The sequence below is a fragment of the Orbicella faveolata genome, unplaced genomic scaffold (genome assembly GCF_042242905.1).
Source record: "Orbicella faveolata isolate gen_17 unplaced genomic scaffold, um_ofav_v1 contig_36, whole genome shotgun sequence".
In the NCBI taxonomy this organism is placed as follows: domain Eukaryota; kingdom Metazoa; phylum Cnidaria; class Anthozoa; order Scleractinia; family Merulinidae; genus Orbicella; species Orbicella faveolata.
In genome coordinates, this window is record NW_028301565.1 from 241,710 (window position 1) to 259,314 (window position 17,605).

The 17,605-nt window shown below is 44.6% G+C and overlaps 2 non-coding genes and 5 pseudogenes across 2 annotated transcripts; 6 read left to right on the forward strand and 1 right to left on the reverse strand.

Moving 5' to 3' along the window:
• The first annotated feature begins 6,361 nt into the window (after positions 1-6,361).
• Positions 6,362-6,555, forward strand: LOC149101865 (U2 spliceosomal RNA). The gene has a single exon (XR_016202778.1). It is a non-coding gene; the product is annotated as a U2 spliceosomal RNA (small nuclear RNA).
• Positions 6,556-8,472: 1,917 nt separating this feature from the next.
• LOC149101866 (uncharacterized) lies at positions 8,473-9,074 on the forward strand (annotated as a pseudogene).
• A 1,276-nt stretch (positions 9,075-10,350) lies between these two features.
• On the forward strand, positions 10,351-12,533 carry LOC149101867 (uncharacterized; annotated as a pseudogene).
• Positions 12,534-12,659: 126 nt separating this feature from the next.
• On the forward strand, positions 12,660-13,852 carry LOC149101868 (uncharacterized; annotated as a pseudogene).
• A 391-nt stretch (positions 13,853-14,243) lies between these two features.
• On the forward strand, positions 14,244-14,407 carry LOC149101869 (U1 spliceosomal RNA). The gene has a single exon (XR_016202632.1). It is a non-coding gene; the product is annotated as a U1 spliceosomal RNA (small nuclear RNA).
• A 680-nt stretch (positions 14,408-15,087) lies between these two features.
• LOC149101870 (5S ribosomal RNA) lies at positions 15,088-15,206 on the reverse strand (annotated as a pseudogene).
• A 23-nt stretch (positions 15,207-15,229) lies between these two features.
• LOC149101871 (uncharacterized) lies at positions 15,230-17,489 on the forward strand (annotated as a pseudogene).
• Positions 17,490-17,605: the final 116 nt, after the last annotated feature.

Consider the following 17,605-nt stretch of genomic DNA (forward strand, 5'->3'; position numbering starts at 1 on the left):
ACTCGATCCCCGCCAAGTTTGTCCTCGAAGTAATGTTCGTCGACTTACAGTATGGAAAGAGCAAAGGACAAGGAAAGTAACAGGAGAAGTGCTGGCCAAACCGTGAGTTGATTTCTACCTTACGATTGTTGTGTTGGTGGTTCGTTGACTAAACTAGACAACGGTCCGAGCCTCCGACATTCTCCAAGTCAAGTCATGAATAGAATTGCGGTCACCCATCCAAGTACTAACCCCGCCCGACAGGGCTTAACTTTGGTGATCGGACGAGAACCAGTGCTTTCCCTGTGGTATGGTCGTAGACAAGAGAAAGGGCTGAAAATTTAGTCTTTTAAACGAGCCACCAAAGCAAAAGCAAAGCAATAATAGCAACCAGCAATCTTTTAGCAGGCATTTCTTGACTTCTGTGCAAGTTGTACGCACGTGGAGAGCGAATGTTGATAACGTAGCCGTTTTTTTTTCTGCCTGTGTCTGTAGCGCTATCTTAGTAACGGAGTCATTACGGGTCTTTAACATGTTGCCTTGTTTTGGAGGGCAAAAAGGTGTTTGATCTCACTCACCCCTGGAGGCACGTTATCAACTTTGCTGCTGATTTTTGTGGACTTGTGCTGTAGAACAAGTGGGTCTACGACGGAAACTTGCTCGATGGTGTTGGCCTACAGTCGGCTCCAGGCCCCTCGGCGACAGCATATTGACAACCATATCTCAAAGGGGGAATCCCTGGACCACCCTCCTAGGGGAGGGAAGGTCCGGTATCGCTTCTCAGTGTTTTGGCTGCGATCTGTTCTTTGGTAGGACTTCCGAAGTTTGTGGTTTTCCTACTGATCAGTGGGTGCAAAGCCCGGCCTCTTCTGGCTACGTATGTTTTCTTGATCCTTTGTTATTATGTCAGTTTCTGATCATGGAAATAATGCAGATGTCGAAATAATATCTAATCAATCTGGAGACACCTTGCTATTGACTGACGACGATTCAAATGTGTGGACTTATGGAGATATTTTACAATGTGAAAATTCATCTTCGCCGGTCCGAATCGCACCTGGATCTCAAGCTGCAAGTTACCTTGGCCGTGGTCGCCAGTTAAGTGACTTTCAGCGTGCTAACTTTGGTATTGATAACATTACTCCTGGTAGACCGTGTACGGCTTATTTTTCTGCTGGACATTTTGTTGACTCAAAATCTGTTTTTGATAAGCTGGGAGAAATGGGAATCGTGCGAGAATCGGTTGTTTGCTTACAACGCCGCCCTTCTCGTGATATATATTTTTTTTTTTTTTATTATTATTATTACTATTATTATTATTTAAAGTAACACGTCTTAACAAATTACACGTATCACAAATTACAAAAAATTACAATAACAAAGTACTCTGGCATGGCTACTCCGATACTACAATGTACATTACTTATTTACATCAGGTGTTACTTACATTAGGAAAACGAATAACATAAAATAATTAATTAATTCTGACAGCACACATTAGCTACAATTAAATTAAACAGGATAAAAAAGCAAGAAACAGAAATAAAAAGAGAAAGAAAAAAAAAACAATAAAAGGAAAGGAAAACTTAAAATTACAAAATAAGCAAAAAAGCAAACAAACAACTCGTAGCGCGGGGAAGGGGGAGGAGGAACGATTTCTAATCTTGATTTAATACAATTAAAAGTAACTTAGTCTATAAAGTTTGTGATGAGCATTGTTACGTTACGAGTACTTTTTCGGTGTTAATTTACAAATTTTCAACTTTGTATTTATAGTTGATTCTAGCAATAAATTCGGGTAGTACAAGTGAACTGTTGTTTAGTTTACTTATATACACATAGAAATTCATAAAAAGGAGGGTGTAATTGAATTTTCTCACTAGCTCCATATATGTTGGGTGTTTAAAGGTGGCGAAAAGCGTTTCTTTTGTATCTGGCTTCTCGTGATATGTTAATTACCTTCATTGATGTAGAGACCAAAAATAAGTTTGTGAGCTGTTTCCATTCGTTTTCGCAACTCCACCTCAGCTATCAACGACGAGGACATGCCCCTAACATATCTAAACATCTATGATGCTCCTCATGAGTTGTCCGACGATGCTCTAAAACTGCGCTTGGATAAATATTGCACTGTTTTCTCGGTGCGATGTGGAAAGTTCTCGAACTCGCACGTCTACAATGGGATCCATCACTATCGCGTACGTGTGAATAATCCGATTCCTAGTTATTTACACTTCGGTAAATTCCTCGTGCGCCTCTCACATGATGGACAACAACACACTTGCCGCCACTCTAATCGGGCAGGACATTTTGCCAATGAGTGCCAAAATACTGTTTGCTTTAATTGTGAAGAGCTTGGCCATTTATCGCGTGACTGCGAGGAAAACATCCGTTGTATTTGTAAAAGGCCTGAACATTTTGCCCGCCGCTGTTCGTACTCCTGGTACCAGGCCCCGCTACCCCCCCCAGGCCCCTGGTCCCAGCTCAGCTGAAAATGCCACTGATAGTGCCACTCAAAATGTCGCTGACAATGTGGCCGAACCTTCCGCTGAAGAAATATCCGCGGGCAATTCTTCTGGGTCTCCTGTGGATGATAGCGTCCCTGTTGATAACCTTTCACGAGATCATGTCTCCCCGCAGGCCCCTGATAACTCCGATCCTTCTCTAGCTGATGGTTTTTCCGCCCAGCCCTCGGTTCTTTCCTCGGATGAGCATCTCTTAGATAGTCAGGGTTTTATCTTGGAACAAATAGCTAATCGGATGCAGAAAAAAGTTTTGGCCCCCAACCCCCCTGGTCCGCAGAGTTCTGCTTCTCCTGCTGAGAGCCCTGATGTTGATGCAATGAACCCAGATTTGACTCAGCCTGCTTTAGATGTTCAGCCTCCTGACAACTCTCCTCCTGATGTTTCAATGAATAGCGCCCCGCCTGTTCCCCCGGTCTCCCCTGATGTTGGTCCTTCACAGGCCTCACCTTCTCCTGATGCCTCTCTGGTACCTGGGAAGTTATCCAAGAGTGTTATCCAAGAGTGTTGACGTCGCAAACCTCTCCCCTTGCCGGCAGCCTTGGAAGCGCTGGGTCGTAAACCAACCAGACCGTCCTTACCCGTTTCCGGGAGAAAATCTAGTTCAGTGGACCCCCCTCCTCCTCCCCCGCACGATAGCTCTCATCCCGAAGATATGGACACTCTCATTTACATCTCTTTGAAGCGGAAGCAGGAGCTGAAGACGAAGAAAGCTGGCACAAAGAAGGGTAAACACTAATCTTGGAAATCGAACGGTGTTAATTATTATTTAAGTCTGAATTTTTAACATAACGTCAATTAATATACGCAGCTTGAACGCTCGTAAGGAGAGTTTAATTTTTCGTCTCCTCTTTGATCTTTGTTTTCTTCAGGAAACTTTGCTTTCTGAGGAAAAATCTATTAATGGCGTTATTTCCCGTTGGCCAGGCCAGATTTTTTTGTCTCCAGCTATTGGTAAACAGGGTGGTGTTGGCATTTTGATTCATAATAATTTTGACGGCAAAGTTTTATCTTGGTTAAAAGACTCATCAGGGCATGTTTTAAGTGTGCTTATCGAAACCTCGCAGTTACGTATTAATTTAGTTAATATTTATGTTCCGACTAATTTAACTGAGCGTAAGGCCTTTTTCGGCATGCGGGAAGACTTCAACTTAAACAAATTGCCATTGCCCACAGCATCGCGGCCGGGAACACTCGAAAGCGTGAGCGCACTGCTTAGGCTTTGGTAGATTGTGCTAGCATAATTTTTAGCATAATTTAGAAAAACGAGCATAATTTAAAGCTTTTATCTCAGTTTAGCACTGCTAGCATAGTCCGAGCTTTTATGCCTTGAAAACAAAAAAAAACCCATCATAGTTCTAGAATAATTCAGTTTGTACTTTACTTCTGTATTGTTATTGGAAAATATCGAGGTCTTGAAGACTCTAGCTAGGTCACCCCGTACATATCTGAGAGGCTGAGACTCTCCTCAGGCCACCACGCTTATGGCTCGGCGGCTCGGCCCCTCAGGCCTTAGATCAAAGATGGCGTCGTCCTCAAGTACATCCACTGATTCCACTCCCAGCACTCCCAGTGCCGTACCGAGAGCTTCAATCTCTAGAGAACGTGTTCCTAAAAGTAATACTGGAAAGTACAAAGAAAGAGGTAACTCAGATCCAAAGAACGAGTCTTCGTGATCGAATCGAAGAATTTCCAGAATTGATAGAGTTAAGCTACTGGCGATCTTTATTTTCCTTAAAATCCAAGTAGCATAACTTCGGTGACAGAGAGCATAATTTTCAGAAAGTAGCATAATTTTGGCATAATTTCTAAAAAATATGAGCACTGCTAAAAGCATAATAAGCTTTTTTTTCGAGCACAATCTACCAAAGCCTAGCACCGCTCTCAAACAGGAATTTCGAAACCTTCAATCATGCGCGGATCCGAACAACGCAGATCATCGTTCCTGTTTGCTTGAGATCAAAGACCTCTTACGGGCAATGGATGATGAAGCGATTGAAGGATGCATACTCCGTAGTAAAGAACAATGGACCAAGCTCGGGGAAAAACCAATGCGGTATTCTACCAGGTCGAGAACTCGCGCCAGTCACGTAATGCTATCCACGCATTACACGCGGACAATAACGATACGGTCAAAACCTGCTGAGGCATTCTTCAGGAATGCAACGCTTTTTATAAAGCTCTTTACACTGAAGAACTGGTCGACCGCCAGAGCCAGGACTGGCTTTTAGAACAGCTTGATTCCACTCTGACATCCGAAGATCAGAAACTAGGCGAAGGCGAGCCGACTTTTTTAGAATGTCATACCGCCCTGTCACAAATGCAATGGGGTAAATCGCCAGGAAATGACGGCTGTCCAGCCGAATTTTATTCCTGTTTTTGGGGCCTCCTGGGTCACGATTTAGTTGAAACACTCAACTTTTCTTTCTGCGAAGGATCTCTCTCGGACTCTCAGCACCGGGGAATCCTGCGTTTACTTTACAAGAAAAACGATCCATTGTCGCTTAAAAATTGGCGCCCCATCTCGCTCCTAAACCTTGATTATAAGATTGCAACAAAAGCCTTGTCCAATCGATTACGCAAGGTTCTCCCCCAGATTCTCAGTGAGGATCAAACAAGTGCTGTGCCCTGGCGTAGTATTTTCAAAAACCTATTCTTGTTGCATGACACCATCGATTACGCTAAACTCAAACAGCTCTCGGCCGGTGTTTTAAGTCTCGATCAGGAAAAGGCTTTCGACCGCGTCAACCACGCTTTTCTCCAGCGCGTTCTGGAGAGATTCAATTTCGGCTCTGATTTCTGCCGCTGGGTCAGAGTGATTTACACGGATATTTCCTCTGTGGTTATCAACAACGGCTGGCTGTGCTCAGCTCTTCCCCTCCAGCGAGGGGTAAGGCAAGGCTGCCTGCTCTCCCCTTTGTTATATTGCCTGGTTGTCGAAACCTTAGGTCAAGCTATCCATCATGACACGAGCATACAGGGAATTCAAATCCCTGGCTCTAAAAATAAACAAAGCAAGGTGTCTCAATATGCCGATGACACCACCTTAATTTTAGCCACGGCTTACCCCGGGGCAAGCATTTTCACTTTTCAAATGAGCTCTGCTCCTTTGTCATTAAACTCGCTTTAAATGAACTGTGGGCCGCTCGGAACCTCGGAACTTTCGAATCCAAGCAACCTACTTTTCAAACAAAAATTTCCAAAATCAAGGGCCGCATTCGCCACAGGATACGGGCGGCTTTCAATTTTTCCCCTTGCCCCGATTTCATCAAATCGTGGGCCCATCGCGATGCCCTTTGTTCTTACACAAACCAGCAGTTAATTATTCATATTTAAATTTATTATTAGTCATATTTTTTGGGCGAGATTTCTGTGCGCGGACTCTGTGCCCAAGGCAGATCGGGGGCTTTCCGCTTATGATCCTGCTTGGTGGTCGCCTTAGAGGGCCTCTTATTTGAGGTATTCTATTGGCGGCACCTAAGGGGCCCTCTGCAAGGTGTGTGTTTTCTAGCCTTGGGGATGGGGACTCTGGATCTCTTACCTTAGTTAACTATACATACCTAACTATTATTCTCCTTCCTGTGCTGGGTCTCCTTAATTAGTGTACTGCACGGAGGATTCTATTCTTTGTACACAAATTGAATCATTTTCTGAATTTCCACTGTGCTGGGTCTCCTTATTGGTGTACTGCACAGCGGTCTACTCTATTTAGATTAATGTAGGGGGTGTGGTGCGAGAAAGGTCCCAGGCCCTATTATTATCATCATCATAGACTTCATAACACCAGTAATTTCATATGATTTCCCAGATGATTCCAATCACTGTACTTACCATAATTCTCAATCATTGTAAATTAGCAAATTATTTTTGTATAAATAACTGTGATCTGAAAAAAACCTATCTGTGCCTATCAGCTTAATATCTGATACGATGCTCATTGAGCAGCTCATATATTAAACTGATTTTTGGAACTGGGCTGTGGAGAAGAGGCTTGCCTCGTCCCAGCCATGGGTTGCCTCGGTATAGCACTACCTCCGAGTGCGGCCCACTTCCCCTCGGGGAAGAAACCTTCATTCAATCAAAGAAAGAAATCAAAGAAAGCCTCCTCCTGACACTAACGTCTGGCGTTTTTCTCTGTCGGCAGGCACAGACTGAGGACGGAAGCTACTCTAGAGCCGCCTAGAAGTGAGGCTGGAGGTTCTAGCACGCCCGCAAAGCACTACCACAAGGATATAGAGGTAAGGAGGTTTCCCTTTGACGGCCCCCGCGTCAAGAATTTTCATACTTACCTGACACGGAGAAGTATGGCCGAAGGCCCTACCCTTGTGGTGCCCTTAGCGCTCCTCTCTTCGAGATTTTGGTGAGTTTGCCAGTTTTTTCTGGTTGTCTTTTGCTAATTTTGTGGTCGCCGTCTTTTCTTCGAGCTTTCTCACTTGTTAGTTGGTGGTCACCCATCGAGTTGCTAGTTAAGCCGGGTCACCCATCCTTTGGGGTCCTGGCCCTCTGGGCTTAACTTTTTTCTCCTTTGAAAATGCCTTCTCTGTCGAGTCCGTTGTCCATTGACATCCGTTGTGGGGATTTCCCCGCGGGTACTGTTAGCTCGGACATTGCTAAATGGCTTGTTGATTACTTTCTTGTGGCTACGGGCCATAGCATTGTTGTTGTCCAGGAATTTCCTGGCAAAGTTGCAGGAATGACTTTTGGTGCAGGTGGCGAGATCCATAAGGCCCGTTTTTTGAATGAGGGGGAAATTACCATCAATGGCGTGAAGTGTTCGGTCATCTGTCCTCCGCCTCCCCCTCCTACGTACACAAAAGTGGTTGTCTTTCAGTTCCCTTTTGAGGGGGACAATAATTTACTCGTTAGGGAACTGAGTGCTTTTGGAGATGTCAAAGACTTTAGGTTCCAAAAGTGGGTTAACATCCCCGATGTGTCTAAGGGTACACGTATCGTTCGTATGACACTTACCAAGCCCATCCTCCATTTTCTTTCTGTTGCGGGGATTAGGGTTAAAGTTTGGTTTAAGGGTCAGCCAGTTGTCTGTGAAATATGTCGCAAAGAGGGTTATCGGGCAGGTTCCTGTCCTGATAAGGGCAAATGTCTTCGGTGCCATGAGTCTGGTCACTTTGCCAGAAACTGCGCTCATCCTTGGGGCAGGTTCTCTGGTCTGCCGGCTGTTGCTGCCCTGGCGACCATCCTCATGCAGGTAATGGCGCCCCAAATGTCTACTTTGCTGAGGATCTTGATAGAGGTTTCCAGGCCCTGGCGGATGATGATCATGTTGTTGCTGATACGGCCTCCGTTGCCGAGGTCGTTATCAGGGATGAGGTGTCCTCTGTAGCTTCTGGGGACTTGGTCATTGATGAGGGTGTGGTTGCCCCTGGTGCTGCTGCCCCTGGGCTGGTTATTAGAGACCTTAAGCAAACACTGGAGGCGGCGAGGTGGACGCCAACCGGAAGTAAAATTTCCCGCTCTCGAGTTAATTAGCATAATCACGTTGAGTGTTGCCCGCGTCTTCCAACAGTGGCGGTGGCGAGAAAGGTAGGTGTTGCCGCCTCGAGAGACGGTTGCTTTATTTTCTCATTTGTAGCACCTAAAATACACAGAAACTCTTATAAAGTTAAAAAATGTTTTTTGACACGTCTCTGTATTTTTTTTTTGCAAATATTTGATATTTCGTTTGCTTTAGAGCGAAAATCTCACTTCACATTGGAGGTGTGAGTGAAGAAGAAAGATGGCAAGCGAAGGAGAGAAAAGCAAAAGAAATGGGTGAGTTTCCTGGATTCACATTGTTCCGAGTGATGTTCATGTCTTGTAGACTTTAAAACTTTAGATTGCAAGTACTTGCTGGTACAAAATGCTATTTTATTCTTCCAATTTGTCTCTATAACTTTGGAATATTTCCAAAAGGTGAATCGTTAGATAGGACCTGTTTTTAATAAGCTTTTGTTTTCTCTCATCTAGCTCGATCATGGAGTGAACAGAAGCACATGATTTGATCCTAGCGAAAGAAGTCAGAACTTCAGAACCATGGATCTTCAAACCAAGGACTGTAGATCGAGGAAAAGTATGGAATGCCATCACGGATCGTCTGAATGACGAAACCTCCGTGAAGTTTCAGGTGAAGCGGAAAAACGTACAGGAACATTTGAAACTACCACTGGACAAATTCAAGGCGAAACGAAAACATCACAGTCAGGCAAAACTGAGTGGAGTTGACATCGAAGATAGCGAGGTGGATATTCTGATGGAAGAAATATCAGAAAAATGGGAGGAGGCAGAGGCCAGTGACCTTGGTTGCACTAGTAAAGAAAAGGCTGATTCAGTCTTCGTAAGGAAAGTAAAGATTTTTCGACGTGTGTAGATCCCTCAGCAACAGAAATTCGTCCTCATCTATGATGTCCTCAAAGCATGCAACAGCTAGGTCTTGGACTTCTCGAAAAGTTGCCATTATGCTCATAAAATCCACGAACAAAGTCAAATTGGACAACTGAAAATGAAAGCAAAACAGCCGTTGCTCGCCGCCGCTTCTACGAAAGCTTAATATTCTAATTTCGCGCCAAGGAGGCGGTCTCAACCCAACTCCCACGCGGCCATCGCCACCTCCACCTAACCGCCTCAAGTGTTTGCTTAAGGTCTCTATTGTTGATGAGGGCGCTTCCCCTCATATCGTAATGGATGAACGATACAATCAGCTTGATGAGCTTCCCTCTCAAGCAAGTCATTCAATTCCTGTGGATTGTGGACCGAGTGGGATGCCATCCGTAGACTCTAGCCAAATTTGTAACGATAATGTTTCCAATGTAAGTAATGTAGGTAATAGTAGTGTTAATGTAAGTGAATCTAATCTAAATATGGAAAATAGTTGTAGTGATAATAGTGATATTAATTATTATGGCTCCGCCGTCCTTTCGGATGGTACCCCCCCAGTCCTCCCACTGTTGCTTCTTCATCTCCCGTTGATTCTGTCATGTCTTAAGCGCCGAAACCGCGTAAGCGGCCAATTTCACAAGTCTCCTCCGATGACGCTTCTGACGGTCTCCTGCTTCTGCCGCTTTATCTACTTCTAGGATGAAGATGTCGAGCAGGAAGCAGGATGTGAACAAGAAAGGGTCTAAAAAGAGTGTTGCCTTGGATAGCAATATTGGTAGTTTTTCCTCTTCTGGTTCTTCCTCTCCTTTAACTCCTGAGGTGAGGAGCAAGAACAAAAAAGGTTCTAAGACGAGTGTTGTTGCGGCTAGTCACATTCCGACTAGCATTGTTTCTGCTGCTCGCCTAGCAACTCGTGTTCTGGGCAAAAAGTAATCGTCCAAAATCATGGAGCTCTTTCCTATTCTAATTATGGCTCTGTCCATACTTACTCTTAATTGTAATGGTATCAGGGACCACTCCAAACGGAATGGTCTTGTGCAGTGGTTACAATCTCTTCCTGCGAGCGTGGATGTTGTCTGCCTCCAGGAAACTCATTGTATCTCTGTTTCTGAGTGTTCCTTGTGGTTTCAGTCTTCTGGTTTTAGTTCCGCTGTGTCCCCTGGTTCTGCTCATTCTTGTGGCTGCATTGTTTTGTTTCGCTCTTCGTTAACCTTGGTAAATTCGTGGTGTGATGTTGATGGGCGTTTCTTGCAATGTGAATTCTCGTTTTGTGCCAAATTATTTTGTGTTTGTTGCATTTATTGTCTGAATCGTAACCCTGCTCGGGATCAGTTCCTGGATGACCTCCATACTAGGATTGATCCCTTGATACCAACTATCCTTGCTGGTGACTTTAACACGGTCTTTGACCGTTCCCTTGATCGTTCTGGCTCTGATCCCTCTGACTCTTCTCGTGAGAGCTCTTCTTCCTTGCTGAACCTTTTTGATTCCTGCTGTGCCATCAATATTTGGAGGTACTTACACCCCTCGGCCTCAGGTTTTACCTGGACCAGGTGGAATGGGAGTCTTGCGCCAGCTGCATGTAACACTGATGTAACAATCACGAATGTTAAAGAAATTGCTGGCAGTATCCAGGCTAGTATTGCCCAGTTCAGCAAAATGATGGAAAAATTAGGAGACATTTAGAATAAACAAGTTCAAAAGTACAAATGTGTATTCTCTGACTCCGACTACAACACAGGGGCCAAAAATAATGCAAAAAAACACAAGAGGAAGGAATGCAAAAAGGAATCTAACGAACAAAAAGCGCAAAGAGCACAGAAAGATCAAACAAAAGAAACAATCACACATACAAATAGAGGCGAACCAAAAACATATAAAAACCTCTCAAACAGAGGACTCTCAAATCACCAGATCAATTTGCTGGCAAAAGGGCCCAAATTTATCCCAACACCCGTGACAAAAAAAACACAAATAAAGCGTCAAATCTTGCGTGACTTCGATCAGTGTGCAAGAAGAATGCGCCTCATGTACATATTTCACGGGCAAAACAACGAACCACATCCTTTCCATGTAAAATCTACATGGGAACCACCAATACAACAATCAGTTGCCCCTGAAAGCGACCTAGAAGAGGTGAAGAGTGAACTCGCAGACTTAAAACTCACGAAGCCTAAAAATAATCTATCACCTGCGGAACGTGCGCCTCTCAAAGCCTTAAAGCGTGACAGCGGAATTAATATTAAAAAGGCAGACAAAGGAACAACCACTGTTGTGATGAATACAGAAGACAAAAAACAAGAAGGTCAAAACCACCTAGACAACATAAACCACTACAGGCCTCTTGAAACACCCATGGTAATTTATACACAACATAGGGTTGAACAACTCATCAACGAGCTCTACCGTAGAAACCACATAGATGAAATCACTAAAAAGTGGCTTTGTGAAACACCAAAACCGCCTCGCATTCCAGAATTCTACACCCTTACTAAAATACACAAACCGACCCCAGTCGGTAGACCAATAATATCAGGGTGTGAAGGCCCAACAGAGAAATTATCATCATTTGTTGACAAACTACTTGAGCCTATTGCAAAACAACAGAAGTCTTATCCCAAAGATTCAACAGACTTCATTAATTTCATAGAAAAACGAAAGTCCCAGCGGACGTTATACTTCTTTCAATGGACGTAACGAGCCTCTATACGAACATACCACAAGAGGAGGGAATCCAAACAGTATGCAGAGCATACGAAACATTCTACGTAAACAAACCTCCTATCCCAACACCACTACTAGAGCAATCGCTAAGGCTAATTCTACAGGAAAACTCATTCAAGTTCGCTGGAAAAAACTACCTCCAAATACATGGCACAGCCATGGGCACAAAGATGGCAGTAGCATTTGCTAACATCTTCATGAGTAAGGTAGAAACAGAAATCCTAAGCCAAAGCGCATTTCAACCGCTCGTCTGGAAACGATATATAGACGACATTTTCACTCTGGACTATAAACAGGGATGAAATATTACAGTTCATTGAACAAGCAAACAACCACGACCCGACAATAAAATTCACGGTTGAGGTTTCTGAAACGGAAACGACATTCCTGGATACGAACATTTCTAAAGGCGAAAGATTCAAAAAAGACTCAGTTCTTGATGTGCGTACCCACTTCAAGCCTACTGAAACGTTCCAATATATACAATTTACTTCATCCCACCCACCGGGAGTTAAAAAAGGTTTCATCAAAGGAGAGGCTTTAAGACTTCTCAGAACGAACTCTTCTCAGAAAATATTTGAAGAGAAAATCAAAACCTTCAAGTCACACCTTATTGAGAGAGGTTACCCAGAGAATCTTATTCAAGCAACCCTCTCTGAAGTGAACTTTGAAGAGAGGAAACTAGCCCTCCAACCAAAACAGAGAGAAGACAAACAAATCTTGCCTTTTGTCACACAATATCAACCATCACTGCCAAACCTAAAACAAATCCTAATGAAAAAATGGCATTTAATAGAACAACAACCATTACTGAGCGAAATCTACAAGGATCCACCCCTCGTTTCATACAAAAGAGGGCGTTCGCTCAAAGATATACTTGTGAGAGCCAAACTATAAAAGGCTAAAACATGCGCTTGAGAGTCGTGCAGGCCTGTCAACCCCATTTTACACTGGTCTGGTCGCATTGACCCTCCAGTTGCTTTGGATTGGAGCTCTGTCAAAATTAAAGCCCTTAGGGTTTTTGTTGGTGTTGGGAATCTCGAGGAAGATAACTGGCGGCCTCGCATCACTGCGGTTGAGAACATTCTTAAGTCTTGGCGTGCTCGCTCCTTGTCTTTCCGTGGCAAGTCTCTTGTCATCAATGCCTTGGCCCTCTCTCGGATCTGGTACGTGGCCTCTTTGATTCACATGCCACCTTGGGTCCTGAGAGAGCTGTCAGCCTTGTTTTTTTCTTTTTTCTGGAACGGTAAGTGCGAATTGGTTTCTCGCTCAGTGGTCATCCAATCTCCTTTGCTTGGTGGTTTTTCTGTTGTTGACATTAAATTCAAAGTCTGGTCTCTACTTGGTCAGTGGGTTAAGCGCTTTGTCTCTCTCCTTCTGGCTGGGTGTCCTTCATGTCCTTTTGGTTTAAGTCTTGTTTTGACGCTTCTCCTGCAGAAGTCTTTTCTGACCCTTTTTCCTTTACCTCGAGTCTCCTGCCGCCTTTCTATAAGTTGCTCCTGATTGCGTGGCAGAGTCTTGATGGTTCGTTTTCGGCGTCTCGCCGTTCCTTGGTTTTTGGCTCTCTCTGTCTTCATTTTTGTACTCCTGTTTTTTATATGACCACCAAATCCTGTTATTTGTACCTTCTCTCTGTGAACGTTGTTCAACTGCATTGTGTTGTGAAGTTTGTGTCCACGTTTGGTGTCCTTTCTTGGTCTACCACGTGGCGCTCTCTCACCTTTTTCGATCCCGATCGCCAGGTAATTGACCTTAATTGGAGGATCGCTCATGGCGTTCTTTACACTGCGTAGCATCTTGTTTCTTTTGGTTTGCCAGTCCCTCTGTCTTCTTTTTGTGTTGCTCCCATTGAGTCCCTTGAGCATTTGTTCTTCTTTTGTCCCCTTGCTCAGAGTGTTTTGTCTTGACTTCAGTCTCTTATGTTTTGTTTCTCCCCTAACTGCCCTGTTATTCTTTGTCGCCACGTCCTCTTTGGTTTTAACTCTGATGAGTTGCGTGCTACTCCTCCTGTCTTTGTTTCTTCTTAATGTTTGTAAGTTCGCTACCTGGCAATCCCGGAATGATCACCACTTTCGTGACATTCCTCCGGGCACTGCGACTGTCATCATCAAGGTGAAAACTCGTGTGCGATTTCTCCTTCCGCTGTTTTTCAAGCGTTTCAAGTCCACCCGCGACAGCGTTATTTCCATCGTCAATGGTGCGCTCGCAGTGTAGTTGCTTCTGTGGCTGCTGGTCAGCTTACTCTCAGCTTGTAGTTCTTGCTTAGCCCTATTCTGGGTGTTTCTGCTTAGCTTGGCTCTTCTTGCATGGTCCTAATCTGTGCATTTTTTGTTTTGTGTCCTCTTGTACTGGGTCTCCTTAGTTGGTGTACTGTACTGAGGCTTGTGTCCTGTTCTGTTCTGTATTGTCTGTCCTGTTTTATTTGTTATGTGTGTAGGGTTTTCGATTTGGGAATTTTTGGAAAAGGTAGGCAGGGTTCGATTCCCTGGCGAAGTTGGCGAACTGGCTACATTTGTAGGTGTTCCCTACCTTAGGTAGACCCATTAGTGTTGGACTTGCACTGTATCCACGCTATGGATGAGGCTGTCAGTCGGCGGGCATTGCACTTCCCGCAAGGGAGCCCGGCCGTCTACCTTAAATACAAAAAAACTTACCTGATGCGGGACGTACTGTGATCAAGAAGGCAGTCCTCTCAAGGCGAGGCCCTTTCATTGCACTTCGATCGGGTTGACCCTTGCGATTACCCCAAATGTGGGCAACTCGAGCGTATAATTTCTGGTAGTGGGGGCCTGCGTTTCCGCTCGCCCCCGAAAAAGTGCAAGTGTTGGCCCTGTGAATGGTGGATGGTTAATGATTGACGCTTTGCTTTGTTCCTCAGTTCGCCGGGCCGGGCCGGGCTGGACGACTGGGTACAGTGCACAACAAAAGACAAGGAAAGTAAACGGAGAAGTGCTGGCCAAACCGTGAGTTGATTTCTACCTTACGCTTGTTGTGTTGGTGGTTCGTTGACTAAACTAGACAACGGTCCGAGCCTCCGACATCCTCCAAGTCAAGTCATGAATAGAACTGTTTTGACGGCTTGAATTCCTGTTGACCGTTAACATGCAACGGCTCGCGTGTGTTGTTTGCTTTGCCGTTGTTGATCGGACGCATTTCTTTGGGAATTGGCGTAGTTTTCCACACTTTTAGCTGCTTGAAAATCGTTCTGCAAGGCAGAATATCATTGTGCTTCGAATTAAATGATGTCACACACGCCAATTTGATGTCATAAATAACTGTTTCACACGCGAACGTTAGCACACGAGACTTAGATTCTGATTTATCCCCCGATCATTTTAAGGGTAGTTTTCATATTTTCTAGCTATCTTTTGAGTCTCCTGAAATGTGTAAAAAGTTATTTGTGCTTTCCAGCCACTGGAATAGCCAAAGTTTGGTAGTAAAAGAAAGAAAAAATGAAGATATGCAAAATAAAACGGCCGAGAAAATGAAAAGTCTACAACACGGGGTATTCCCAGGCCGTCACCCATCCAAGTACTAACCCCGCCCGACAGGGCTTAACTTTGGTGATCGGACGAGAAACGATGCTTTCCCTGTGGTATGGTCGTAGACAAGAGAAAGGGCTGAAAATTTAGTCTTTTAAACGAGCCGCCACAGCAAAAGCAAAGCAATAATACCAACCAGCAATCTTTTAGCAGGCATTTCTTGACTTCTCTGCAAGTTGTATGCACGTGGAGAAGGAATGTTGATAACGTAGCCGTTGCTTTCTGCCTGTGTCTCTCGCGCTATCTTAGTAACGGAGTCATTATGGGTCTTTAACATGTTGCCTCATTTTGGAGGGCAAAAAGGTGTTTGATCTCACTCACCCCTGGAGGGACATTATCAACTTTGCTGCGGATTTTTGTGTGCTGTAGAACAAGTGCGTCTACATTGGCAACTTGCTCCATAGCATCGGCCTACAGTCGGCTCCAGGCCCCTCAGCAACAGCATATTGACCACCATATCTCAAAGGGGAAAACCCTGGACCACCCTCCTAGGGGAGGGAAGGTCCGGTATCACTTCTCGGCGTTTTGGCTGCGATCCTGTTGTGGGATTGTTTGTGGCTCTTTTTGGTTAGCTGTCCCCATGGAACATGACAAAGATTGTGGTACGTTGAGTTCTGATGTTTTGAATATGGAAATATCCGATGATGTTATTGTTAACGCTGATATCCCAAGTGGTTTCACTAATGAAGTTCATACTGTTGGTACTGTCCCTGGAGAAAATGCTGTTGTCCCTGGTGAAAATATTGTTGATGTCTCTTCTGTTGATGCTTTATCTGCTAATGCGAATGGCCATGTTGAAGCAAATAACGTTCCTCGTGCTAATTCTGTACCTCAGCCTGATAACTTGGATGCTGGGGGTCGCAATTGTGCTGTTGTAGATGGAGTAACCTACGCTTCTAGAGCGGCGAGAACGACTGGTTTTTCTGACAACGCCCCGCAACCATGGCGTTGTTCTGTTTCTTAATGACATGCCGAAACGCCCTCGATCTGCTGTGTTTACACCTTCACGTTTCACATCTCCTCGCTCAGTTTTTGATGCTCTTAACTCTGCAAACGTTGATGCCGCCGAAATTCAGTGCTTACAGCGAAAAATGAACGGTGAAGTCGTGGTCACTTTCAAATCTCCTCCCGCTAAAGAAAAATTTCTAAGCCTGAATTCTATCACCATCAACAATGAAAGTTATGCCATTCAAGACTTCAATAGGCCTCTTACATTTTTGACTGTTTATGACGCTCCTTTCGAACTGCGTGACTGGGCCATAGTAAAGCGCCTCGCACCCTTCTGCGAAGTTATCCACTATCGCCGTGGCAGATTTGATTATGTACCTAATATTTTCAATGGTTTACGTCACTATCGTGTCCGGATTATCAAGCCCGTCCCTAATTTTCTCCGTTTTGGCAAGTATCAAGTTTTTATAAAGTATGCTGGTCAGCCTCTTCCTCGCCGTAAGTGTAATTTGCCTGGCCATTTCAGTAATGTCTGTGACCACAAAGTATGTTTTAACTGCGAGAACATTGGTGACGAAGCAAACTGTTGTTCAGCCCCGCCACTGTCATTTCTGCAAAGAGGATGGACATGTTAGCAGCTGTTGTAGGTACTCATGGGTCTGTCCTGTCGTTTATGGTGAGCCCAGAGATGAATCTGCTGCCATAAACGTGGACGACGACGATGGCGATGACACCTCTGATGTTAGCGACACATCCTTTAAAACCCACTCCGGCAATTCTTTTGCATGGGCTGACGAGTCAGACTTGTCCGATGCCTATGTCGATGTCGTAGAAGACCTTCCTTTGGCCGCAGCTCTGCCTTCTAACACGCAACCACCTCCTGCAGACGCCGCTGAACCATCTGTTACTGCTACCGCTACTCCATCTGCTGGTCCATCGACTTCTGTCCCTTCATCTGCAGCTGAAACTCCTGTTCTGTTTACACCATCTGAATCAGTGCCAAACGCTCAACCTGTACACGTTCAACCTGCTAACTCTTCACCTGACATTAATCCTCCATCTGGTCAATCGCAGCATGTTCTAGATTCTCAGGGTCTCATCAAACCTGATGTCATTGTCATCGATGCTCCGTCAAATCCTCCGCCCACCAATTCTTCCACTAGTTCTGCACGTCCTTGAATCTCCTGCCGTACTCCTTTTCCAGTCCCTGAAGCTCTGGCAGCAGCTGCTCTTCGTAAACCTACTTGACCTTCCTTAGTTTCTGGCAAACCACGTTCTTCTGGTCCCCCTTCGTCGCCGATGGAGGTGTCCTGTGATTTAAAACGCAAAGCTCAGACCCAGACTGGATGCTGTCCCTAAGGAGAAATGCAAACAAAAGAAAGGCATGAAACATAAAGAGTAGTTTTGTTATGTTCCTTTCTTAAGTCCTTTTTCTAAGATACTTTCAAAGTCTTAACCATTAATGCGAGGGGTTTGGGGAATCCCCTTAATAATAATCTCCTCTTCAATCTTATTGAA